Below are 27,686 nucleotides of genomic sequence, written 5' to 3'. Positions count from 1 at the left end.
CCTTCGCGTGCGTGGTGTCTTACGTCACCCACGCGCTGGAGAGCTCGAGCTTTATCGGTTTAACGGCTGAGCTACCCATCCCGTGACCACCCCTCCCCCACCGCGGAAAACCAAAGCTTCAGGGGCTGCGCTTTTCCCATTGGTGCGAATCGATGTCAATCACTGGTCACAACCAGTAACGAAGATGGACAAGCCGAGTGGGCGTTACCCCGCTGAAACCGTTTCCTGCTCAAGCGTCGATATCCCGTCAGGGCGGAACAAATCCCAAAGTAAATGTCCGCTTTCTGATTTATTTCCATTTCCGAGGGAAGTCGGGGGCGTTTGTGACGCGTCTCCTGCTGCCGGAGTCTGATGTATCACTGAGAGGTAGGAGGAGACCGCTCGGCCCGTCAGTTTGATGCCGGTTCCCCGGGAAGGGAGCGAGAGGGGTATTTAATTGAAAGGATGAAGCTGGTGTGAGAGGGGGCGGACATGATGTTTGTCCCGGTGGGGGCAGGAGGGGCTCATCTGTGGAAATGTCTCAGCAGAAGGTGGTGGCGAGCAAAGGGATTCACCACAATGGAGGGCAAACTCTGGCGGACTGTTGCCCGGCAAGCGGGGCCAGTGGTCCGGGCAAAGTGACAACTATTTGAGATTTGTTGAGATTGTACCTGGAATACGGTGTAAAATCCCTCTGCCCATACTAGCACGGGTTATACAGACCAAAGAACAAAATGGAGTGGTTGAGGCAACACGGGGCTGCAGAAGATGGAAATTAATTCCATACAGGATTAGCAAAGTGTTCAGACAGTATTTGTTATAGAGAGTGCAATGAAGATTCACCAGACTGACCCCTGGAGTGGTGGATAATCATATGAAGAATGATTTGTTTTTGAAAATCGAAGTCTGAGAGGTGAACACATTGAAAAGCACAACATCATTACCGGTTGAACCAGGGATCCCAGTCTCTTAAAATTGTGGTGGACTGACCGGGACTGTGATGAGGGGAATTGTCTCCACTCTGAGGGTGGTAAATGTCTGTCAATCCCCACCGCAGAGGGCGCTCAATACTCAGTGATCGTCCTCACATAAAACAGAGGCCGGCAGATGTGTGGAGACCTAAGAGATCGATGAAATGAGGATCGCGCAGAAACATGTGGCTGAGATGGAAGACCAGCCGCCATCTTGTTGAGGGTTAGAGGGTCGGAATGGCCCACCTGTTTCTCACTTGATGTTTCAGTGTTCCTGTCCAGTGAGGCCAGAGGAATGTGAACAGTAATTAGTGTTTATAAACATAGACTGATTTAAATGAAACCTGCACATTTCCTGTGTGGGTCTGAATTGTGTGTTTGACCCGGATGGGAATCGAAACTCTAACTCTGAGACCTCTGTGACCTGGGGGTGGTGGGAAAGGGATCGGGGAAATATGGAGGGAAAAACTAAATACGTATCTGGTGTAAATATGAAAATAATATAAGGAAATAATGTGAGAAATGTGGCAGTGGGTCGGGCAGCGTGTGAGGACTGAGAAGCAGAGATAGGGTCACGTGGGAGACATAAAGTCACGTGATCCCGTTTTACCGCGGATCGGCAGCACCAGCGGGTTTGTTTCCGAGGCCCCGCCCACCACCCGATGACGCGTTATACACATCGCGCATGCTCTGTCCGGGATTGGCTCTGTTTTTTCGTCCTTTGTGGAAGCGAGTCGGCGGAGGGATCGGGATCGGGATCGGGATCGGGAGGTGTCTTCCCTCCTGGGGCGGCGAGCCGGGACGGATTATTCTCTGCGGGGCAACACCAGCAATTTCCCTTCGGTGAGTACTGAAGCCGGTCCCGAGCGGAGGGGTCTGACGGTGGGTAGTGAGTTAAACTCAAACAGGAGAAAATCAGCTGATGCGGGAAATACGAGCAACGGGCACAAAATGCTGGAGGAACTCAGCCAGCCGGGTAACAGCTAGGAAAAGAGTACAGTCAACGTTACCGGCCGAAACCCTTCGGCAGGACTGGAGAATAAAAGGTGGTGGGGGGCGGAGAGAAGCACAAGGCGATCGGTGAAACCTGAAGGGGGAGGGGATGAACCTTCCCGAACTGGCGGCATCGCCTCGCTTCCTTCACAGAATCTGCCGGGGTCGGTCCGGGTTGTGAGACCTTCACACCGAACCGTCTGAGATGATCCGCCGCTCAGCTCCTGTTGTTCTGGCCCAATTAGCAGGATGACGTAAAACATGTTTCTATATTGTTACTGACAGAGAATTACATGATTTATGTTCCCTGTGTTATCTGAATGTTCTTGCTTGTGATGCTACTACAAGTCAGTGTTTCTCCGTACGTGCACTTGACATCAAATTCAGCAGGATCTGAGAAATCTCACTGAGATTTGATCAGTGATGATCATCTCGGCAGCTCGGTAGGTCGAATGTATGGGACAGTACACTGTTTAATGTAAAACCCTGAACAGTGTTGAGGATCAGAGGGATCTCAGACTCGAAGTTCATCGCTCCCTGAAAGAGACTGCACAGATTGATCCGGTGGTTAAGAAGGCAAATGGCGTGGTTGTCTTTGTTAGTTGAAGCATTGAGTTCAAAAGTCGGGAAGTTGTTTTTCAGCTTTATAAAACTAGTTAGACCACACCTAGAGTGCCCTCATTTTCGGAAGGATGTCAGGGCTTTGGAGAGGATGTGGAAGAGGTTTACCAGGATATTGCCTGGATTAGAGGGCATGAGATATAACGAGAGGTTGGACAACATTGTTTTGTTTTCTCTGGAGCCGTGCCGGCAGGGGTGACACTGGGTAGACGTTTATAAGATTACCAGAGGATGAGAAAGGCAGCGTCCATTATTAAGGCCCTCCAGCACCCAGGGTTTGCCCTTTTGTCAATGTTACTATCAGATAGAGAGGTACAGAAGCTTGAAGGCACACACTCAGTGATACAGGAACAGTTTCTTCTCCTCTGCCATCCAATAGCTAAATGGGCATTGAACCCCTAAACACTACCTCACTTTTAAAATATATAGTTTTTCTGTTTCTTGCATGATTTTAATCTATTCACCGAAACATAGAAAACCTACAGCACAATACAGGCACTTTGGCCCACAAAGTTGTGCCGACATGTCCTGACCTTGGAAATTTCTAAGGTTACCAATAGCCCTCTAGTTTTCTAAGCCAGTTTTTTTCTTTTTTTCTCTGATGTCTCCAGGTACCTATCCAAAAGTCTCTTAATAAAGACCCTATCGTATCCGCCTCCACCACCGTTGCCGGCAGCCCATTCCACACACTCACCACTCTCTGAGTAAAAGACTTGTCCCTGACATCTCCTCTGTACCTACTCCCCAACATCTTAAACCTGTGCCCTCTTGTGGCAACAATTTCAGCCCTAGGTAAAAGCCCTTGAATTGCCACACGATCAATACCACTCATTATCTTATGCACTTCTGACAGGTCACCTCTCATCCTCTGTTGCTCCAAGGAGAAAAGGTCGAGTTTACTCAACATTTTTCCATCAGGCATGCTCCCAATCCAGGCAACATCCTTGTAAATCTCTGCACCCTTTCTAAGGCTTCCACATCATTCCTGTAGTGAGGCGACCAGAACTGAGCACAGTGGGGTGTGACAAGGGTCCTATATAGTTGCGACTTTACCTCTCAGCTCCTGAATTCAATCCCACAATTGATGAAGGTTGACACACTGTATACCGCCTTAACCACAGTGTCAACCTGCGTAGCAGCTTTGAGTGTCCTATGGACTCAGACCCCAAGATCCCTCTGATCCTCTGCACTGCCAAGTCTTACCATTGATGCTATATTCTGCTATCATGTTTGACTTAACAAAATGAATCACTTTTCATTTAACTGGGTTGAACTCCATTTGCCAGTTCTCAGCCCTGCTGTAAACTCTGACAGCCCTCAACACTGTCCACAACACCCCCAACCTTTGTGTCGTCAGCAGATTTACTAACCATTCCTCACTTCCTCATCTAGGTAATTTATAAAAATAACGATGAGCAAGTGTCCCAGATATACGTATACTGTAACTGATTTAGCTGTTTATTTTTATTGTTTTATTTTGCGTTCTCTTCTGTATTATGCTTTGCATTGAACTGCTGCTGCAAAGTTAACACATTTCATGACACATGCTGGTGATAATAAACCTGATTCTGATTCTGAGAGGCACATTCAGACAGTTCAGAGGTAATCTACTGTAAACAGAGTACAATTTGTCTGTAGATGTTTAAAAATGATTTTTATTTTCTGTGAACTTCTCTCACTGAATAATCTCCTGCAGGTTCTAATCTGTGATTAAGACAGTGCCAAATCGTCACATCACGGTAATGTTCCTTGAGAGTTGTAGCAACACCAGATTTGACACCAAGCATTACGCTCACCTCATCACTAGCAAAAGCGACAGGTATCAGTCATCAAACCCATGGTTATTGAGACAGTTCAATCGATGCTTAGCAATACTTGCAGCTTTCTGATCAGGCAATTCAATTAGATCTAAAAACATAAAATGGGGATCACCTGCCTTATCACTTTCACAATTCAAATAAACTATTAGGGCGGTCTTAATGCTTGTTGATTCATCAATGAGAACAGAAAATTTGCCAATTATCTGCTTGATACACTGGCAAATTTTCTTTTTCATGTTAATGGCTACAGTTGAAGTCTGAAGTTTACACACACTGTAGCCAATTACATTTAAACTCAGTTTTTCACAATTCCTGACATTTAATCCTGGAAAACATTCCCTGTCTTAGGTTAGTTAGGGTCACTATTTTAAGAATGTGAAATGTCATAATAATAGTAGAGGGTGTAAAAGAGGTTTACAGGATAATGTCTAGATTAGAGGGCATGAACTATAACGAGAGGTTGGACAAACGTGTTGCTTTCTCCAGAGCAGCACAGGCTGTGGTGAGACTGGTTGGACATTTATAAGATTATGAGAGGAATAGATAGACAGATGTTATGTTTTTCTTGGGGGTTGAAATGTCTGTTACAATTAAGGTGAGAGGGAATGTGAGGGGCAACTTTGTTTCTTTCCACAGAGTTCTGGGTAGCTGGAGTGCTCTGTCGGGTGATGGTAGACGTGATCCCATTTCCCCTCCCATTTAATCGCAGATGTAACAATCTCTTTGCGCATGATCACTGCCTCTGGATTGGTGTTGTTTTCCTTTCTGGTCAGTGCTGAAGTAGATTATTTTATTGGATCGGGAAAGTGTCCTCACCTCCTTGGTCGGGATCACTGTCTGCGGGCAAAAGACATCAATTTCCCATCGGTGAGTATTGAGACCGATCTGGAGCGAGGAGATCTGTTGTTGGCCGTGAGTCCCGAACTGAGGGCCAATTACTCATTTAGTACCCAGTTACCCGGGCTCGTCAAAAATGTGTAGACTTCTCTTCATCTGCATTCAATGATCCAAACCAGGAGTCCGGGCTGTCTATTTCCACAGAATTGAAAAGGAAGTCCCGTCAGCAGGTCACTTGAGGCTTCTTACTGCAGATCTGGTGCAAGATCACGTGGTGTGTTCGTACTGTCCCCGGATGAGTGGTGATGCTTCCTCTGAGTTTTGTTGGGACATCTGATGTTGGCCATTGAGTCCCGTTAACTTCCCTCAACTCCCCTCGCTTCCTTCAGCTTTATGGCTGTTGTTTCTCCCCAATTGTGGTGGGAGAGAAGGAAGAACGTCCCAGGTTGTGGGGATCTTTGATTTCACTGCCTGCTTTACCTAGGGACTGGGAGGCCTAGGGGGGAGAATGGTTTCTGTGATGTGCTGATCTGTATCCAAAGGTCTCTGCAGTTCCTCACAGTCACGAGCAGAGCAGTTACCATGCAAAACTTGAACTGTCTAGATAGGAAAGTTGCTATGGTTTGTTGATAAAAATGTGGTGAGGATCAAAGTATATATGGCAAAGTTCTTGTTGTTTGTTCTAACTTGGTCATTTTAGAATCATCTATATGGTAGTGTATGCTGTTAATTCAGTATCTGTGTATTGCTGAAGGCTCATCAGTGATTATCCTTGATCCCTTCTCCCACCTGGTTCCATCTGCTCATTCCCTGCCCATCTTGTTCAACCTCTGTCCAGCCTCCTCACTCCCACTTCAGTGATATACATCAACCATCTGGGTCAACCTCAGTCCACCCTGTATCCCACCTCTGCAATGTTATATATCAGCAATCTTTCTTTTAAACCTTTGTCTTCATTGTGAAGAGTTCTTTTGCATCTTTGGCCTTGCTGAGTTATTTCCAGAATCAGTTTTTGTTAGCTGGAATGCCAGAGGGTCATCCGGTACCAGTTGTGTTGTGCATTGGTGTGGAGGTACTAGTTTATGAACAGTGACTGGCTGACACACTGTAGCATTTTACTGGCAGCAAGGAGTACTGGGAGAGTTGGTGCTTGGGCTCTAATCCTGCGATCGACATTCCAGGCATATGGAACTGTTGGTGTTTTGGCTTTGACTTTGGTTAGTGTTTCTACAGATGGGGCTGGTTGCTTGTCCTTCTGCAATGAAGAAGATATCTCGAGAAGCTGGACATTGGTTGTGGGGAAATCCCGGATTGCACTACCCAGTCTGAGACGTGGGGATGATGTGTGAGACTCTCAGGGTGGGTAAGTGGCAGGTGCAGCTCTGTGACTGTGTGAGGTTGGATATCACAGTATTAGATCCAAGTAAAATGCCCTTGGGGATCAAGCTGTCGGGCAGTGGGAAACCACGACTGAAGATGAGGGAACAGCAACAAGTGAACCAACCCAAGGATTGAGAGCATCAACTGGAGAGAACCCATCTGACTTGGAGATTCCAGTGATTCAGTCAGGAGAAAGTTTCGTGAGTCTCATTTACTCAATCACTGGTCCTTTAGAGATTGCATACCTGTAAAAGGGAAGGTAGGGAATAGATGGAGGGAGACTGAATGTGCCCAGCAGAACCAGTTTTGCCTCTGTCAGATCCAGTTGTAATCACTGCAGGTCTGGTAATGTGCTTCCAGCAGTCCAGCCCTTTAAAAACAGTCTCATTCTGTGGAAGTCGAATCCGGATAAAGTCACTCAGACACTGTATATGTACAAACTCTTCATTCCAATTACCCGGGGCTTACAGCGCCTAAAGACAATTTACAAAATAGTCATAATGGCTTACACACACAGACCAGACTGCTGTGTCCTATCTCTGTGCATGAGTACACAAGGAGATAAGCATCTTGAAGCCCTATTGAGAAGAAATACGGCTCAGCATGGCTTAGCACATCTGTTGATCATCAGCAGTTTCTTTCAGAAAAACAGGCTGCTCCTGCTTAGCAAAGTGTTAACCCTTTTACATACATTATCATTCCTTCCTTTTGATCATTATGTACAACTATTGAGCCATAATGCAATATCATGCCCGACATATTACCTAACAGGTCTTCAACCCTTCGGTGAACCCATGTAAATCCTGCCCTACTTACTTGATGCTGTCAATCTCCTTGGCAGTGTGCTTGGAGAGGGATGTAATGTTAGTAGACTCATTAGGGATATAAGTGCAGCATTCTATGTCACTAATAGCACAGGTTCCCCCTTTCTCAGTGAGGATAAAATCTAAAGCCAAATGATTCTGTACGACTGTTTGCTGGATTGCAATCATTTCAGTGGATATTTCTGTTACTTGGGCCTGTGTTTCTGTCAGAGCCCCTGCAGTATTGTGGCCAGCTCCTCAAGTGCTGTAGCCAAATTGATTATCTCTGGTGAATTCCTGGCTACTCCACAGGAATGAAAAGTGATCTTCCAAAATCACTCAGTCTCAGTTATTCCTCTCCGCTGCTGGGCACCTGCAAGTCTGGCTAGGATGCATGTTTCCCAGTCTAGGAAGTTCTGTTTCGTCAACCCTTGTTTTGTCAACGTTTAAGCGAGGAATCCGAGGCTCTTTGGCTTGAACCTGGGACGAACCCAAACGGTGGTATGGGGAACCACAAGTCCTCTCTGTCGCCAAAGGAAATCCGGAACTTTGGCCAGAAATGCACTGCCCTCTCTTCCTCTAGCCTCTCCTATCACTGTGACTGATATCTAATGGTCCTCGAGGGGTGCATAGTATTGGCTTACCTCAGTTGTGCACCCCATAGGGTCGTACCACAGAGTCACATGATAGTTGGCCACTGCCAGAAGGGGTGCAAACGCAGTTGAGTCCAGATTAAGTGCCACCATTGGGTGGTCAGAAACTGGGGAAGATGTCGTCTGTTCACTAGTTCCAGGGTGATACCCTTGTCCATGCACAGAATCTCTTGTTTCAAAGGATAGGGCATGCTTTTTTCCTGGAAGATTACACCCCCGACTGGTGGTGACTGTAAATGAAACTTCACACCGGATCCCCCCGGAATTCCACCTGCAGTGGCTGGGTACGTGAATACGTACGTTCTGTGCCTTCGAACCCAGACAGAGGGATTGTGGTGGCTGATGGCTGGAATCCCTGTTCGGATACCATTTCCTGATTGAGAGTGTTTGTGGTTGCCCCCATATCAATCAGAAACAGAATTGGAATTCCAGCAACTTGCAATACTACATTGGGCTCTTCCTGAGGGGTGATACTCATGGTTGGAAGCATCCTTGCTTGTCAATTTCTAAGCGGGCTGTTGTCCCCACCGGTCCCTTGGTGGGTTTTTGTTCCCATTTCTGATCTCCAGATGTAGCCCCTTCGCGTCCTTCTTCCCGCTGAACCTATTCACTTTTAGTATGAGTTCCCTTCAGGATTGATCGGGATTCGAAGGTTGGGTCCCAATAATTTGTCAAAGCTCATCGCATTCGATTTCGGTCATTGTCAGCACAATCCATATTATTTGTTTTAATCACGTTGGCTAACTTAGTTGTTAAGCATCGGAGCAGTAAGGCTTTAAACTGGGGGGACGGATTTCCACAATGACAGGCTTGATCTCCTGCGAAAGTGCCATAGCAGGCCCTAAGTCGCTCCTAATGGTCCTGATTCCCCAGGCTAAGGTTTGGATTCAAGTATTTTAGTGATGTTTACGGGTTGCTGGAGAGCCCTTTCGGAGGCTTGAATAATCTGGTCTGTCTGTTCATTCTCATTATGGTTTCCCGTCTGTAACTCCTGATAGGTTTGGTATCTCAATTCTGCCTTCCAGTTCCACCCCTCATCAGCTGGGAGAATCGTGCAGCAGAGACCGAATAAATCTTGTGGAGTGGCATTACACATTTGTATAGTACTGTGGACACACTGAACAAACTGTGTTGGTTTTTCTTTTCTACCTGGGGCCTGATTCATGATCATTATCATTTCTTGAGGCTTCCAGGGTGCAAACACGGGAATCACTGAGGGCTGTTCCTTTTCCTGCTCATGGATTGGGCAGCATTCAGGTGGGCAATTGTCTTTGTAGAGCCATTAACTCTGGAGTTTTTTTGGATTCTTCCCTTCCTGTCTCGGAATAATCCTTGGTATTCCCTTTCTGGATCTCAGGGTGTAGAGACATGCCGCTATTTTACCCGGGCAGCCACCGTATCTGAGTACTGGGAGGATTATGTTTCGGGGCACTGGCTGCACTTGGCTACTGGCAAGGTGGAGGAGAACGGTGGGTGCCCACTCCTCATCATGGTCACTGTCCTCAAACAGTGTTGGGATGCCAGACACGAGGAAATCTGCAGATGCTGGAAATTCAAGCAACACACACAAAATGCTGGTGGAACACAACAGGCCAGGCAGCATCTATTGGGAGAGGCACTGTTGACTTTTCAGGCCGAGACCCTTCGTCAGGACAGCCAGATATGGGTTCAGGATCCCTTGTTTCCCTATCAGTTCAAACTTCAAACTGACTTTCCAGCCCTGCTGTCCTATCTAGAATGGCTTTGGTTTGTTTATATTGTTTTTTCCTGCTCTTGTTTTCGGCGCCCATCCACCCGTTCACGTTCCGCTGTTAGCCTCTCCCAACCTTTGGCGTTCTTTCTGCAGTACGTACCTCTATCACTTCGTCACATGCATTATTCCACCAACTTGCGAATAATATACTATTCCACTTTGCATCTGCCTTTCCTTCCATTCCCTTTTCAACAATTTCCATTTCTGTTCACAGTTCTTTTTCCATATCAAATTTACTGCTTGTTCTCATGAGGTAATATCCCAGGTTCCCCCCCAGTGGCCAGATTTTGTTCCTCAATTTCTTATTCAGCGCTGCAAACTTTTTCCTTGTCTGGAAAACTCTCACACATTGTGTCGGGCTGCTCCTGGCCCACTCATATCAATCAACTGCAATTGACCAATGTTCCCTAACTATTTTACCCGGCACAAAGCCTCCTGCTCAATTAACAATCGGATAAATTTACTAGACTGGCACTTCCTGCCCACTTAATAAATTTACCTGGCTGGAACCTCCTGCACAATTGATAAATTTACCTGGCACATCTGCCTCTTGCCCACGTCATAAAATTTACCCGGTACCGCCTGCTGCCCATTTAGCAAAATTTAACTGATACTGCCTCCTTTCCACTTCGTAAAATTTTGTCTAACTTATACGAGTCTTCCAACAGATTCTACCCAATCCCGTCAAGATATTTGATCAGCCTTGGGCAAGCGACTAACGGAGAGAGACAAAAGGTAAAATGCTTATTGGGTGCTAGACAGATGTTCATTCCTGTCCTTAACAGTGAGTCCTCCTCTCTTTATTCAAACAAGGATACAATGTATAATGTAATCAACTCTCAGTGTGTCTCTCTGCAAGCCGCAGAGAGCTGCTAGTGAGCCTGACGTGTTGTTCGTCCATCGTCATCGTCAATGAAGACCTCGATGCCATTATGATGATGATGGTGTCGAGACTAGAGCATGATTTGGATTTAAATGAGGGAGAGCTGTGCAGCATCAACCTCACTCTGACTTCCCAATTCCCATCTGGATCTAGTGGCAAGACAAGAGTCGAGACGTCCGGAGATGAGACTAGGCACAGTGGTTGACCAGGATGTCTTCTGTGTCTTGTCCTAGTCTGCACGTTCCACAATGCTTGCAGAGACCGCCTTTTTGACCGTTAGACCTTCCATTGGTCTCGTACGCTCTATCCGCTGGAGTCTGTCTTCTCGTGCTGGGATAGACAACTCCCTATCTCACTGCGCGTTTGAGACCCGTCGGCTACCCTCACCTGGTTTAGCCGGCTTGTCGTAGCCATTGCCCGGGGTGTGGCTGCTGTTGCTTTCAAACAGCTACTAAAGTCAATGAAAAGCATTCTGACGTGAGAGTTGGGGTTGTCCAGGTGGGTCAGGGCAGAGTGAAGTGCCGTGGAGATGGCGTCCTCTGTTGAGCTGTTGATGATAGAGTAGTAGAGAGAAGGAAAGAGCGAGGACAGGGGTGGAAGAGAGTGGGAGACTGGTCGAGTAGGGGTGTAACTGAGAGGGATAGGGAAGGGGGAGGGAGAGAGAGGCGGTGAGGAAGCACAGATAATTGAGAGAGGCGATGATGAAGGGATTAGGGAGAGGCGTGACGTTCAGGGAGACAGTGAGCAAGAAGGGAAGTCTGGAGTAGAGGGCCGGAAGATGAAGAGGGACTGGGAGGAGGGAGTGGTGAGGGAGACAGTGTAAGTAGTCAGGAGTGAGGGAGAAATGCAAGTAGATGGTGTGACTGATTAGAATTGTTAGACCAACTATTTATTCAGTCCCCATTTGCAATGTCATTAATCATGTCTGTTCACAGTCACTGACAAAATCCACCGTGGGATTACGTTTCCAGGCCAGGAGTTTTACCGCGTGCGGTTCTGGTCTCCATATCCAACAGCGGGGAATTTTACCGCATACGATTCTCAGTCTCTGTATTCCACACCGGTTATTTGTGTACTGCTTCCCGTCTCCGTGTTAAATTATTATTGTGCTGATTGCCACTGACCTGCTCTCCATACCCCTCCCATCCACGTACATATCCAAGTTTCTCAAACAGATGTTAAGCCCTCAGGCAAAGTCAAGAATCAAGAAGTAAAGAATGTTGAGATTAATGTCCAGTTCTTCATATATTTCAATGCAAGAAGTATTGAAGAAAAGGCATTTAAGGTCAGAACATAAATCGACAGGTTTTACAATATTGTAGCCATTAGAGAGACAGGGGCAGGATTGACAGATCTATATTCCGGGGTTCCGTTGTTTTAGACACCACAGAGCGAAGGGGGGGGGGTGGTTAAAGGAGAAGTGGTCGCGTTACCGGCACGGGAAAATACCGTGGCAGTGCTCCATCAGAACAGACTGGAGAATTCCTCTAGTGAGGCGTTAAGGGTGAAAAGGTCGGACCACGTTACTGGGGCTATATTACGGACCACCCAGCAGTCCGAGCCATTTCGAGGAACGTATTTATAGCGAGATCCCAGATTGTATAATGAAACATAACTTTGTGAAAGTAGCTGATTTTAACTTTCCACACATTCACTGGGCCTCCCATGCTCAAAATTCCTAGGTTGGATAGTGTTTGTTAAATATGTTCAGAAAAGTTTCCTTCATTAGATACTGAGACACGGCTGGTGACAGAAGATTGTGTAGGCGAAATCTTAACACCTAGCGATCACAATGCCGTTATTTTAAAAGTAAATATTGTTAAGCAACGGTCTGGCTTGTGGGGTCAAAATTGGCATCAAAATGCCAATTTTGATGGTATCTAAGAAGGCTTTGAGAACTGTGCTTTGCAACACGCTGTTATCAGGCAGTGGTGTACTTGGCGAAAGCGATGCCTTCAAAAGTGACATTTTGAGAGTTGCGAGCTTGTATGTGCCTGTCAGAATAAAACGTAAAGTAACAGGTTTAGAGAACTTTGTTTTTCAAGAGATATTGTTGCAGACATTGAAGAAATACATGAAGTAGCTTAACAGGTATTGGCAGGTAGGGACAAGTGAGGTACTTCTGGGGTATGGGAGATGCAAGAGAACACTAAAGAAAAGATCAGGAAGGTTAAAGAAGACACGGGGTTGCCCAAGGAGACGATATGACTAGAATCCGAAGGGGATTTCAGAAAAGGAAAACGCGAAATAATTGCAAGAGACAAAATTTGTATCCTGAACGGTCATCAGTGCATGAAGCCAATTGTTATCGGGAGCTGTGGGTGTTACCAGTTTCATTCGGGAGACGGAGGCAGAATCTGAAGAGGCGAAGCAGCTCATTGACCATATACTTATCACAGAGACGGACATGTTCCTGCCTTGAGGCAAATTCAGTTGACAAACTCCCAGGTCCTGCCAAGATGCTCCCTCTGAAAAGGCAGATGCAGAAACTGCTCGGGCTCCAGCAGAAATGTTTCAATCACCATTAGCGGCGGGTGAGGAAACGGGAAACTGGAGAATAGCGAATAAGGTGATAAGGTATAAGGGCAGATTTGAGGAATTTGCCCCATGGAGTCGGCACTGCCATTTCATTCTGGCTGATTTAATTACCCTCTCTGACTCAAGAACACGACCATACTATAATTGATCAGAATTAGGTCACTTGCCCCATCGTGTCGATGAGTAATGTGTAATGTTGTTCCGCTGTTTAAGAAAGCTGCTGTGAGCTTGACATCAGTGGTGGGAAAGATAGTGGACGGTATTCTAAACTATCAGCTTTGTGAGTATTTGCATGGACAGGGGCTGATTACGGATAGTCAGAACAGTTTTGCGTCCTGTAGGTCAAGTCGAATGAATATGATAGCTTTTTAAGGGCAATTTACTAGGAACGTTGATGAAGGCAAAGAAGTGGATGTTATGTGCATGGATTTTATCAAGATATTTGACAAGGTCCCGCATGGGATGCTGGTCAATAAAGTTCAGTGGCTTGGCATTCAATGAGAGGTAGTAAATTGTATTAAGTATTAGCTTTGTGGGAGAAGCGAGGAAGTAATTGCCTCTCTGACTGGAGGCCTGTGACTAGTGGAGTGCCAAAGTGATCGTGCCGGTTCCGCTGTTGCTTGACATCTATACCATTGATATGGATGACAATGTGGCTAACTGGATCCGCACATTTGCGGATGACTCCAATATTAGGGGTCCAGTGGTCAACAAGGAAGTCTATTAAATTCCAGTGGGATTTGGACCAGCTGTACAACTGGTGGATGGATTTTAATGCAGACAAGTGCGAGGTGCTGCATTTCGGTAGGACCCCCCAGGGTAGGATTTACACAGTGAACAGTACGCTGGGGTGTGCGGTGGAACAAACGGATCTGGCAATACGGGTCCTTAGTTCATTTAAATGTTGGCAGAGGTATAGGGGTTGAAATGAAAGCCTTTTGCGTACTGGCTTTCATAAATCAAAGTACTGATTACAGGAGACAGGACGTAATGTTGAAGTTGAATAAGACGCCATTGAGGCCTGACTGGGAGTACTGTGCGCAGGTTTGGTCATCTGCTAACAAGAAGGATATAAATCAGGTTGAAGCAGTCCAGAGGAAATTTCAAAAGACCTTGTCGGATCTGGAGGACCTGAGTTGTAAGGAAGGAAGGGTAGGTTGGCATTTTAATTCTCGAAGCTTAGAGGGGGATTTAACAGAGGTATAATAAATACTGAGGCATACGTATAGGACAAATGCAAGCAGGATTTTTCCACTGAGCAACACCAAATTCTGGAGGAACTCCTCAGGCCAGGCAGCATCTATGCACAATGTAAGCTGTCGACGTTTCGGGCCGAGATCCTTCATCAAGACTGATCCTGAAATGTTCACTCTTTTCAATAAATGCGACCTGGCCTGTTGAGTTCCAGTGTGTGGAATTCACATTGGAATTGCATTGTGTGCCTGTTGGTTTGACTTCCAGCATCTGCTGATTTGTCCACCGAGGTTGGGCGAGACTAAAATGAGTAGTCTTGATATATATTGACTTGACCTCTTGGTGGGGGAGCATTTTGGAGAGAGAGCCCACAACTCACTTAGCTTCAGCATAGGTGTGGAAAGGGATAAAATCAGACAAAATGGTAAAGTGCTTAACTGGGGAAGGGCTAACTTTGAAGGGATGAGGCAGGAGCTAGCGAGAGTAAATTGGAAACAGATGTTCAAAGGGGAAAGCACAGAAGTAACGTGGGAGAAGTTTAGGGAACACTTGTGCTGGGTTCAGGATAGATTTGTCCCACTGAGGCAAGGAAAAATGGTAGGAAAAGGGAACCGTGGCTGACGAAACATGTGAGGCAACTCGTCAAGAGGAAAACAGAAGCATATGTTAGATATAAGAAACAGGAAGTAGGAGGAGCATATGAGAAATATAGGGTAGCCAGGCAGGAGCCAAAGAAAGGACTTAGGAGAGCTCGAAGGGGGCATGAGAAGGCCTTGGCATGTAGAATTAAGGAGAACCCCAAGGCGTTCTCTGCGTATGCGAAGAATAGGAGGATGACGAGAACGAAGGTGGGAACATGGACAACATGCACCTGGAGGCGGACGAGGTTGGAGAGGTCCTAAGTGAATACTTTGCTTCAGTATTCACAAGTGAAAAGGATCTTGATCTGGATGAGGTCGAAGTAGAGCAGGCCTGTGTGCTGGACAATGTGGAGATTAAGGAAGAAGTAGTGCTGGATCTTCTTAAAAACATTAAGATTGATAAATCCCCAGGGCCGGATATGATACACCCCAGGTTGTTGTGGGAATTAAGAGAAGAGATCGCAGGAGCATTAGCTATGATCTTTGTATCCTCTTTGACTGCAGGGGAATTGCCAGAAGATTGGAAATGGCAGAAGTAGTTGTCTTGTTTAAAAAGGTTATAAGGAGAAACCTGGGAACTATAGACTGGTGAGTCTTATGTCGGTGGTCTGCAAACTACTGGAAAGTATTCTTAAGGATAGGATCTACGAGCATTTGGAGAAGTACAGTCTACTCATGGATAGTCAACATGGCTTTGTGAAAGGAAGATCATGCCTCACGAGCCTGATTGAATTTTTTGAAGATTAACAAAAGAAATGGATGAGGGTAGGACAGTGTTTGTGGTCTACATGGACTATAGCAAAGCATTTGACAAGGTCCCTGATGAGAGACTCATCCAGAAAGTCATGAGGCGTGGGATAAGTAGAACCTTGGCTGCTTAGATAAAAAATTGACTTAAAGGAAGAAAGCAGAGTGTAGTTGTGGAAGGAAAGTATTCTGCCTGGAGGTCGATGACTAGTGTAGTGCCGCAGGGATATGTCCTGGGACCCATGCTATTTGTGATTTTTATAAATAACCTGGATGTCGAGGTGGAAGGATGGATGAGTAAGTTTGCGGCTGAATCGAAGATTGGAGGAGTTGTGGATGGAGCTGTAGGTGATCGAAGGTTACAAGAGGATATAGACAGGCTGCAGAGTTGGGCAAAAAATGGCAGATGGAATTCAATTCGGGCAAGTGTGAGGTGATGCATTTTGGAAGGACTAACCAGAAGACTGAGTACAGGATTAATGGTGTGAATGAACAAAGGGACCTTGGGGTTCAAATCCATATATCCCTCAAGGTCGCTGTACAGGTTGATAGGGGCGGTTAAGAAGGCCTATGGGTTGCTAGGCTTCATCAACAGGGGGATTGAGTTCAAGAGTAGAGTGGTCATGTTGAAACTCTACAAATCTCTGGTGAGACCGCACTTAGACTATTGTGTTCAATTCTGGTCACCTCATTATAGGAAGTATGTGGAAACTATGGAGAGAGTGCAGAGGAGATTTACCAGGATGTTGCCTGGATTGGAGAACAAGTCATATGAAGCAATGTTAGCAGAGCTGGAACTTTTCTCTTTGGAGTGTAGAAGGATGAGAGGGGACTTGATAGAGGTCTATAAGATTATGAGAGGCATAGACAGGGTGGATAGTCAGTACCTGTTTCCCAGGGCACCAATAGCAAACACCAGAGGGCATATGTAAAAAAATTAAGAAATGGAAGTTTAGGGGAGACATCAGGGGTAAGCTTCTTTCCGCAGAGGATGTGCCTGGAATGAATTACCAGGGATGGTGGTGGAGGCTAAAACATTAAGGGTATTTAAGAGCCTCTTGGACAGGCATATGGATAAAAGAAAAATGGAGGGTTATGGGTAGTGTGGGTTTACTGTTTTGTTTAAGGATTATATGGGTCGGCACACCATGGAGGGCTGAAGGGCCTGTACTGTGTTGTAGTGTTCAGGGGCGACGGATGAACGTTGAAAAGCTGAAGAGGAAAATGAGCTCGTTTTCAACGTTTCAGAGAAGGTTGGATAGACACATGGATGGCAGGGGCATGGACGGCTGTGGTCCGGGACAGGTCGATGCGAATAGGCAGTCCTGTTCACAGAATAGATGGGCCGAAGTCTGTTTCTGTGTTGTACGTCTCTATGAATCCGTACATTTGCATCTCGTTATTGGAAGTCAAACCCACATCCAACTTCCATCAGTTCCCACTCTCACCACCCTCTGATCGAAGAGTTTCCCCTTATATTCACCTTATATATTTCAGCTTGCATGTCACACTTAACCCATGACCTATAGGTCCAATGACACCCAACTTAAGTGGAAAAAGCCTGCTTGCATTTACCTTGCCTACACCCCACAGAGTTGTATGTACCTCTGCACTGTTCCCTACGCCCAGTCCAGGTCTCAGTAGCCCACGCTGCAAACACTTTCCTTGAAGCTAACTGTTTCGCAATCTCTTGCACCCTCTCCCCCAGCTTTCTGTTCCTCTCTGCCTCCACCTGTAACCACCCTCTCCCACTTTCACTCACCCTCTTCAACATGTTCCCTTTCACTCTCTCACCGTCTATCTCCTCTTTCCCTCCACCCTCTCCCTCTTCCACTCACCAATCTCCACTCATTTCTGTTTTCTCTCTTCCTTTTCAAATCTCTCTCCTCTCTGTCTCTATTTCTCTTTCCTCCCCAACTCTCTCCATTCACTACAGTCTCTGTCTTCTCCACTCACTCTTCCTGCCGTAGATCATTGTCAGTTTGCGAATGTCATCAGCGCTTTGGCCTGCACTCCCTTAAATATTTTTAAATTGGAAATCATTCCCTTCCTGGGTCCCATTTTCCCTACCACATAACTCCCTGACTGGTTCCAATTTTCAGTCACTCCATCATTCCCCCCTGACAGCCAGGTTAACTGCAGTGAAGATTGTCAGTTTCCCTGTCTCTCCCTCCCCGATGGCCACTCCAATAACAGTGAGGACATCCATCTCAAGGTCGTGCGTCACCCCCTCGATAGCGCCCATTTCCAAACAACCTCTCACTCCTTACATTTGCACATTTTCTGTCCATTTGGAATGGGTGTCTGTTAAGAAAGATAAATTTCTCAAATCTTTCAGGCGCAGTGTAAATCAACAACCCGCTCGTTAACCAAAGCCAAAGGTGTTTCTTGTGGCAATAAACTCTTCACAATACTAAAAGTGATGCCTCACCCGGGCCTTGTTAAGCACATCCTTGTTCTTGTATTCTAGACCTTTTGAAATAAATGCTAACATTGTACCTTCTTCAATACCGGCTGAACATGCAAAGTAAACTTCTGGGGGTTCTGCACAAGTCCAGCTGCATTTCAGATTCCTTGATTTTCTCCCCTCGGCGTTATAAAAATATAGTACGCACATATATTTCTACTACTAAATTGCACGACCATGCATTTTCAAACATTTCCCACTTACTTGCCCATTCTCCTAATATTTCTAAGTCCTTCTGCATCAGACCTGTTTCCTGAACTCTACCTGCCGCTCCATCAACCTTCGTATCATCTGCAAACCATCTATTCTACCATCTAAATCGTTAATGTACATCAGAAAAAGAAAAGCTGCCAACACCGACGCCCTGCGGAACACCACTGGTCACTGGCAGCCAACCAGAAAAGGACCCTTTTATTCCCACTCCTTGCCTCCTACCAATCAGTCAATGCTCTAACTGTGTTAGTACCTTTCCTGTTATACTAGGGCAGGGGTCGGCAACGTTTACCACTAAAAGAGCCAATATGGACCCATTTCCCACAGAAAAGAAAACACTGGGAGCCACAAAATGAAATAACACTGCATACAACGGGTTTTTTTTGCCTTTATGCTATGTATAAACAAACTATAATGTGTTGCATTTTTGAAATTGATGAACTCCTGCAGAGAAAACGAAATTACATTTCTGCATGCAACAAAAACATTTTGAACTCCGAAAAAAAGACGTTGGGTTGAAGGTTACTACATAGGTAGCCTACCTTGGATCGAAGAATTAAAAGAAAGCGCGCACTGGCGGGTGTCAGGCATTGGCAGTTGTGATGTATATTAATAGCGATAAAAAACACGTTGTAGCGGTGTAGCGCTACACGCAGCGCTAAAATAAAGACTGCAGCCAAAGGTAACTTTATTCGAACTAAACAGCCTTGCTTTAAAGCCTCCCTCAACCCGTCCCCGTGGGCGCGGATGCTCCAAAAGACACATACTCACAAACCCCCGTAGGCTATCTCCCTTAGTCGGAACGGTGGCTAATTGTAAGCCGGTTCGGATGTGCCAGGAAACGGTGTCTCAGCAAAGTTTTCATATTGTACAAGATCACCATAATCTTCAAATTTCGAATTACATTTCAAAAGCTAACAAACCACGGGGAGCCGCATCACAGAGATCAAAGAGCCGCATGTGGCTCTGGAGCCGCAGGTTGCCGACCTCTGTACTAGGGGCTCTTAACTGGGTAAGCAGCCTCATGTGTGGCACCTTGTCAAAGTTCTTCTGAAAGTCCAAATATACAACATCCACTGCATCCCCTTTATCCATCCTACTTGTTATCTTCTCAAAGAATTCCACCAGGTTCGTCAGGCAGGATTATCGTGTACTGTGTCACCAACTACATTATCATTTCTCTTTTATTTTTAACATACTTAAGAAAAGTTTTTACTATCTACTTTGATATTATTTGCTGGCTCGCTTTCATATTTTGTCCCTTCTAAAGATTTTTTTCGTCGCTTTCTGTAAGTTTTTAAAAAACCTCCCAATATTTTGCTCTGTTGTGAGCCCTTTCTCTTGATTTTGCAATAGCTTTGACTTCCCTTCGCAGCCACGGCTGTATTAGTTTGCCATTTGAATATTTATTCATTTTTGGAATGCACATGTCCTGCGCCTTCCTCACTTTTCTCCAGAAACGCACATTTTGCCATTCTGCTGACACCCCTGTCAGCAGCTCCTTCCAATTTACTTTGGCCAGCTCCTTTCTCATAACACGGTAATATATCTTACTCCACTGAAATACTGCTACATCAGATTATCATTCTGCTCTTCCAGTTGCATCCCTTGCAATCCTTTTGTTCTGATCATGTTTGTGGAATCCTCAATAATTCTCCTTCACCTCGCCTATTAGAGGAACTTCATGCCTTCTAGCCTCCCTTATTTCTTTCTTCAGCGTTCTCCTGCACGTATTACACTGCATAAAGGCCTCATTCTATCCAACTTGCCAATCTCTGCCATGCACCACCTTTCTTCTTTTAACCGGCACTTCAGGAACACTTGCATATCAAGGTTTCTACACTTGTTATCCTGACCTTTCATTCTGCCAGACACTTGCAAGCTTGTAGTCTCAATATTTCGTTTTTGAAGGCCTCACACCTTCCAAGTACACTTTTGCCACAAAGCAGCAGCGTGTCTCAATCCACACTTGCCAGATCCATTCCGATACCATCAAAATTGTGCCTTCTTGAATTTAGAATCTCAACCCACGGGTCAGGCCTAACTTTCTGTACATTTACGTGGACATTACGGGCATCGCGCTCACTGTATGCAAAGTGTTCCCATACGCAAACTTCTGCCCCCTGCCCTGCCCCATTCCTCAATGGAAGAGTCAGTATTGCACGCTGACTGTTGGAACTTCTGCGTACTGATGAAGGAGAAGTTCTTCGACACACATGACAAACTCTATCCCACCTAGTCCATTTACAGTATGAGATTCCTAAGTCATTATGTGGAAAGTTAAAATCACCAAGTGTTAACAACCTTAAGTTTCTTACAACAATCTGCGATCTTACAAATTTGTTCCTCGAAATCGCTAGGGCTGTTGGACTGTCTTTTATATAGCCGCATTAATGTGGCCATACCTTTCTTATTTCTCAGTTTCACACATATTGCTTCGCTAGCTGAGTTCTACCGTCTGTTTTGACAGAGCACTGCCTGGTAACGCCACTTCTCCTTCATTAATCCTGCTCCGTCATGTCTTAAATAATTGCCCTCGAAATAGCTGTGACGGGTGTGGAGTGTTTGAGTTGAAACTCGCCCTGCAGCGGATATCCCCGTTGACAAAGGGGGTGGAGCCCGAACCTGGCTGGATCAAATTCACAGCTGGGACAGGCTGAATTAAATGGAGAAGCTGGTTGCAACAGGAGAATAAGGAGGAAAAGTAAGATCTGTATGGAAAGTCCAGACAGAAACTACTTGCGACGGCGAGGGAAGGTTCACACATCCTCTGTAATTCTGTCTGTGTTTGCTGCATTTGTCCGAGTCCCCTCTCCTCCCGCTGACCGACTTGTACCAGACCGGTGAGGAGCTGTGCAACCAGAACTGCGGACTGCCTCATTAACCCCGGATCATCCGGACCTGTCTATCTGTAATCAGCGACTGACTCTCCATAACCGAATAGTCCCGGGAGCAGCAGCACCGGCTGAATTCTCGGTGCATGGTCGGCAGATTTGTCATCCAGACAGCACTGAACTCCGACTGGTTTCAACATCAGAGGTAAATTCTGTCTCCGATTCTGCAAATCACTGAGAGTTTACAGCGGGGCTCGGCTTTTGTTGGGACTGGAAATCCACACAGAACTAAACTCCGACCGGTTTCAACATCAGAGGTAAATTCTGTCTCCGATTCTGCAAATCACTGAGAGTTTACAGCGGGGCTCGGCTTTTGTCGGGACTGGAAATCCACACAGAACTAAATTCCGACCGGTTTCAACATCAGAGGTAAATTCTGTCTCCGATTCTGCAAATCAGTGAGCGTTCACAGCGGGGCTCGGCTTTTGTTGGGACTGGGAGGAGTTCTGGCAAGATCAATGAACTAATTATTGACCAAATGCATTAAAGGAAGCGACCTTGTTACCTTCAATCATACACATTTTCTAGGGCGGTTTCCACTGAGTCAGTGCAGATGAACCTTGTGCACGGTTAGTGATATCCAAAATATTCCCTGCGACAAGGCTGGGTCCCCTCTCCGATTTCTCTCTCTCTCTCTCTCTCTCTCTCTCTCTCTCTCTCTCTCTCTCTCTCTCTCACTCACTCTCACTCTCACTCTCACTCTCACTCTCACTCTCACTCTCACTCTCACTCACACACACAAAAACTAACTACTCAGAATAACAGAGCGACTGTGAGATTTTACTGTTCGGGACGTCGCAGTGGAGAATGCCACAGAGCAACATTTAATTAAATTGCTAATTATGATATTAAAGCTACACATGATAGGTGTTTGAGGTAAAATTAAATGCTAGAATCTCACAAAGTCTATTAGCAATTGTAACAAGTAGTCATTCAGATTGCAGACACTGTGGAACTTTCTTTTCCCTACCATCGGGTATTTATTGCTTTATTTTCTGTAACAGAATTAATTTAGTACAATATCAAGCCAACTTGGTGCAGTTTAAGGGGAGTGTCGAACTGTTCTGTTTAGTTTCAGCAGAGGATCTGCCCTGTGGACAGGCTGCAGCTTGCACACAGAAATATACCACGGGTCAGTGACCCGTCACCGATCTCTCTCAAACAAGAGAAAATCAGCAGATGCTGGAAATCCCAGAAACACACACAAAATGCTGGAGGAACTCTACAGGCCAGGCATCATCAATAGAAGCAAGTAGCGTCGACCTTCGAGACCCCAGCTAATGTACTTCACATCGCGTCTTTTACCTGTAGTGGAAAGGCTTAAACTTTCTTCACATTTTAATGACAGTGTTTTGCTGCACCGGTTTCGATTTGATTTCAGCAGAACGGCCGCTCCCTGTTCTGAGGAATGTGCGTGGACAGGCTGCTGCTTGCTCGCAGACCCTGAGCACCGAGTCTCACAGAACAACAAGCCGCACTTTCCAAATCAGTCGATGCTCTGCCCTCTTCCCCTTTCCATTCTAGTCCTGATGAAGGGACTCGGTCCGTGACGTCGATTGTTTATACCCATCCATAAATGCTGCCTGACCTGCTGAATTCCCCCGGCACCCCGTGTGTTGCCATGGTTACGAGAGATCCGTACGGGGAGGTGGGCGGAGCTATTTGTAAGAAACGACACACAGTATTCTTGGGGAATTAATGTGAGAATAATTCCGCTTCTGATATTTATTGCAGAACTTTATTTTCAGTCAACCATTTGTCTGTGCATTGGATCAGCAATCAAGGAGATATTTGTTTCTTTTTAAGCCACTGGCTGTGGTGCCTTTTGCGTTCCAACTGTTTCCTGCTGGCATGATTTACGTTTTCCACAGGTTAGGTAAAAATCATGATCAGCTCTAGAACAACGGCCACCTGTTTCAAAGCAAGGGTGCGAGCTCTGTACAGCAAACGCCTGTCCCCTTTCCATAGTTTCTGATTTCAGACGAATACATCTATTGTTCCTGTGTTGATTGTGTTCAATTTGAACTCTTCTTCTGAATGGCCAGTGGAAGAAAAAACTGTAATTCTGTTTCAGCCCGGGATTCTTGATAAACAGTGGGTTTGATGTGTTACAGGGATGGATATGAGGGAATAAGTAATGACACTTTAGATTTGATCACCCATGATTCAATGATCTGTAGCAATCACAAGGGTTCGTGTGGTCCATTAAGCGTATGGATATCTTGACTAGAGAAGGTCTGAGGATTTATTTAATGTTAGCCGTTGTAATGACTGTATGCGAAGGAAGGTACTATTTTATTTATGTATTTGAACTGAAATCAAACATTAATTATTTACGTCCAGCTTTGTGCGTTATTTATGTGCCCCAGCTGCGTTAGGGGATCGAACTGTTGACTAACTTGGAGTGCTGGACAGCACGGTATCGGACAGAGAGAGTTCCCTGTTAACCCCATTGCAAGCTCCCTGGGGCTGTCGTGGCTCCGGCTCACCGCCCCCCCCCCCCACTGCCCGACACGCGCTCTCTCGCAGAGCTCGTAACGCTCGCGCCCCCAGGCTCACACTGAGACGATTTGGGAAATCTTGCGCACCCGTCATCTGCCAGACATCTGTCATCAGGTGATGTGCGAGTTATTTGGTTCCCATTGGTGCCGGAAAATGTCAATTCATGCCTTATCTCAGTCTGAACTGTCCGTGCAGGTTAAGCACACCGGGCCAGATCCATTGTCGCTCACCCGGGAAGTCAGACTGTGGTTACCCGGGACCGCACTGAACGCCATCCGGTTACAGCATCCTATATCAGTTTATGGGCTTTATCGTTTTCCTTGCAAGAGAAAGGGTCAAAGCGAATTTGCCCATTCCCGAATGAGAGTGAGTTGGTGGATAAATTGGATTTAATTTCAGTAGAAAGACCACTCTTTTGTGAGGAATGAGCGCGGACAGGCAGCTGCAGAAACACAACCCCGAGTCCATCAGAACCACGACCGACGCCTCCCTAATCAATCAATCATCTGGCCCTTCCCCCTTCCTTTCCTGATTAAGTTTCCGACCCGGTACGTCGACTGTTTCTATCCACGGATGCTACCAGGACTGCTGAGTTCTTCTTGCAATTCACGCATTGCCATGGTTACGAAAGAACAGGGAGGTACCGCGTGTGGGGCAGAGTGCAGAATAAGATGAAATTAGGAGAAAGGAACGATGGATATTGAAATCATACCCACACTGTCAGAATATTCCTGGGAAATTAAGAAGAGATCTCCGCGGAGCCCCCAGTGGCCGGATGTCCCCACATTGGTCGGAAGCCGGAGAGACAAGATGTGGGCTCGGCTGTCCGGCCCTTTCTCTGCGACACTCCCGGCTTCTACATCAACTCCATCCATCCGACTTTGGGAAAACTTTAACAATCAAGAAGCGTAATTCCTCTCAGCGATCAGCTGACTGAATGCTCCCCTGGATTTTAGGACTTAAACGCTGCAGGACTGAGAAGTCTTCTGTTGTCTAATACACGATGTGCAGACCTGGCTGGCGTTTCTGGTTTGCATTGGTAAACAGTTGTTTTTCAAAATACTGAACAACAAGATACTGCACCAGTTAAAACGATAGGAAACAGCATCAGCCTGGAAGATCCTCCCCCAAAAAACTGGGATTTTGTGACCCAACTCGAGACAAACAGCACACTGCCCACTCAACAAGTAAGATAGTTCAGCCGGGCGATTCCCATGATTGATTTTGTTTTCCTTTGGAAATCAAATTAAACATCCATTCAAGTATTTTAAAGCACAAGTGTCCCTCCCCCCACACCGAGATCTGTCGTCAAATGTGCGGTATCATACACTCGCTCCCCAGCTCGCGCAGAGACGACTTAATGGCTGAAGTACTAATCAGTAACTTCTCCTCCAATGGCACTCTCACGGAGTATTCACAAGCCGTGTAATTCACCTTGACGCAAAGAGAGGTCATTACTGGTTACACCCAAGCGGAGGCGGAGTAGCCAAAGGAGCGTTATCTCTGCTGATCAATATCTCCTCCCCCCACCAACTCCCCGTCAAAGCGGAACAAACCTCATAGTGAATGTCCCGATTTTTGACTTATTTTCATTTCCCTCCGAGGGAAGTGGGGGAGTTTGCGAAGCGTCTCCTGTGGCCGGAGTTTGATGTATCACTGAGAGGTAGGAGGAGACCATTCGGCCCATCAGCCTGATTTTGTCTCCACGGGGAGGGAGGTATCCCGGAAGAACAAGGAGGGAGACAGGGGGGATTTTATTGAAAGAATAAAGATGGTGTGAGAGGGGGCAGATGGGACTCATCTGTGGAAATGTCTGAGCCCATGGTGGTGGCGAGCAGAGGGATTCACCTCATTGGGGACAAAAACCGGCACACTGTTGACCTGCAAACGGGGCCAATGGTCCAGGAAACGTGGGGATTGGAGTAGTGTTGGGGTGGGGCAAGGGTGGACTGGACTAGCGTCTTATTGAATGACAGGGCAAGCTAGAAGGGCCGAGTGGCCTGCTCCTGTTCCTGTTGTCTGTGTGTTTAAAGAGAAGGAATAACCAGACCTTTGTTGGCCTTCAGGATGTCAAAAAATGTGTGTTGTAGGGACAGTTCGGATCCAGTCAACTGTGTCAACAATTTGGCTGAGAGAGGAAATTGAACATTTCCAGTCTGTTAGACTACACCTGGAGCATTTCATACTGTTCTGATCGCCCGAGTCTGGGGTTTGGAGAGGGTGAGAAGAGGATTACCAGGATATTGCCTGGATTAGAGGGCATGAGCTATATTGAGAGGTTGGACAAACTTGTGTTGTTTTCTCTGGAGCAGTGCAGAAAGTGTCAGGTTACTTCAAGTAACACAGTGTAGTGAGCTTTCCATCTTATCACACTGGGGGCATTCAGTTTGCTTATAACAGCAGAATGGAAACCGTCCTTGAGCCTGGTGGTACATGCTTTAAGGGTTTTGTAGTTCACCCCCGATGGGGAATGTGTGAGGTGAGAATGTCCCAGGTTGTGGTGATTTTTGAGTACAAGGCCTGTTTTACTGAGGCGGTGGGAAGTGTCGCCAGAGGCCGTGGAGGGTTGGTTGGTTTCTATGATATACTCAGCTGTGTCCACAGCTCTCCACTGTTCCTTGCAGTCATGGGCAGAGCAGTAGCCAGATGGAGGTGTCAGGTATTTGGACGGGATACTTTCCATGGTGCGTTAATAACATTTGGTTGAGGGAGAAGGGTATTTGCCAAATCCCCTGTTGTTCTATCTTGGTCATTTTAGAATGACCAAGTACCTACTATTAATGTAGTCTCTGTGTATTACTGGGGGAGCATCAGTGACCATCCTTGATTGCTTTCCCATCTGCTTCCATCTGCTTATCCCCTTCCCATCTTGTTCAATCTCTGTCCAGCCTGTATCTCACCACCTCAGTGGTATTTAGCAGTCATCTGTTCAACCTCAGTCCAGCCCGTATCCCATCACCACAATGAAAAACATCAACAGTCTCTCTTCTACCGTTGTCTTAATTGTGAAGTATTTTGTCTCTCTGAGTTATTTCTGAAATCAGTGTTTGTTACCTGAAATTACCAGATGATTTATTCAATACAGCACGAGGCAGGGTAAAGACAGCCATTACAATTTTAGTTTCAATGTTAACAAATGACCGCTGTGTTAATCTTTGTCAGACGGAGACTCTCAGCGTTTAAAGTTGAGTCTGTTATTTTCTGTTTTGGTCATGTTTGGAGAGTCACGTTCTCCGTGGCCAGGAACAACCACAGGATCAGCAAAGAGTGGTGCGCATTTTCCTCTCTGTGTTCAATTCCCCTCAGGGGGAGTTAGTGGCCTCGGGAGTAGAAGTAACAGATTGATAGTGGATTGGGGAGAATGTAGGGAGGACTGTATTAACCCTGTATTGGATTGAAGTGAAAACTAATGAATGTGGGACTTACATTCGTGCGACTTTGTTCATCACAAACATCGTGTACTCAATCAATAGTTGTGCATCATTTAAAGTAAAAAGAGAAAATGCTGGAAACGTTCAGCAGATCGGGCAACATCTTGGACAGTTCCAGTTCTAACACAGGGTCTTCTACAGTTTCTTTTTCCACACATCCAATCTGATGTACTGTGTTTCCAGCAGTTTGCATTCAATTTTGTGTTAAAAACATTTTATTCCTGTTAGCCTGCAGGAAATGTGATCATTGCGTAGGACAAGATCCCATTTTCTTCAACTCCAGATATGCTGAACCCACTGTGAGGACATTTATATCTCACACGAGGCTGTAATTCTCCGTGTCCTGACACCTACTAGCCCTTCCCA

General features: G+C 46.0%; 1 protein-coding gene across 1 annotated transcript in view; it reads left to right on the top strand.

Annotated features, from left to right (window-relative positions):
* Positions 1-1,688: 1,688 nt before the first annotated feature.
* The window catches only part of LOC132386132 (NACHT, LRR and PYD domains-containing protein 12-like), a 48,688-nt gene continuing 22,690 nt past the window's right edge, over positions 1,689-27,686 (top strand). Inside the window, exon 1 of the mRNA XM_059958427.1 lies at positions 1,689-1,793. The gene's annotated coding sequence lies outside the window, so the exon portion shown is untranslated. The remainder of the gene's footprint in view (positions 1,794-27,686) is intronic.

Source organism: Hypanus sabinus, unplaced genomic scaffold (assembly GCF_030144855.1).
Source record: "Hypanus sabinus isolate sHypSab1 unplaced genomic scaffold, sHypSab1.hap1 scaffold_1020, whole genome shotgun sequence".
NCBI classification, from domain to species: Eukaryota; Metazoa; Chordata; class Chondrichthyes; order Myliobatiformes; family Dasyatidae; genus Hypanus; species Hypanus sabinus.
Note: the sequence above shows the minus strand (reverse complement) of the source record. Positions and strands in the feature narration are given on the sequence as shown.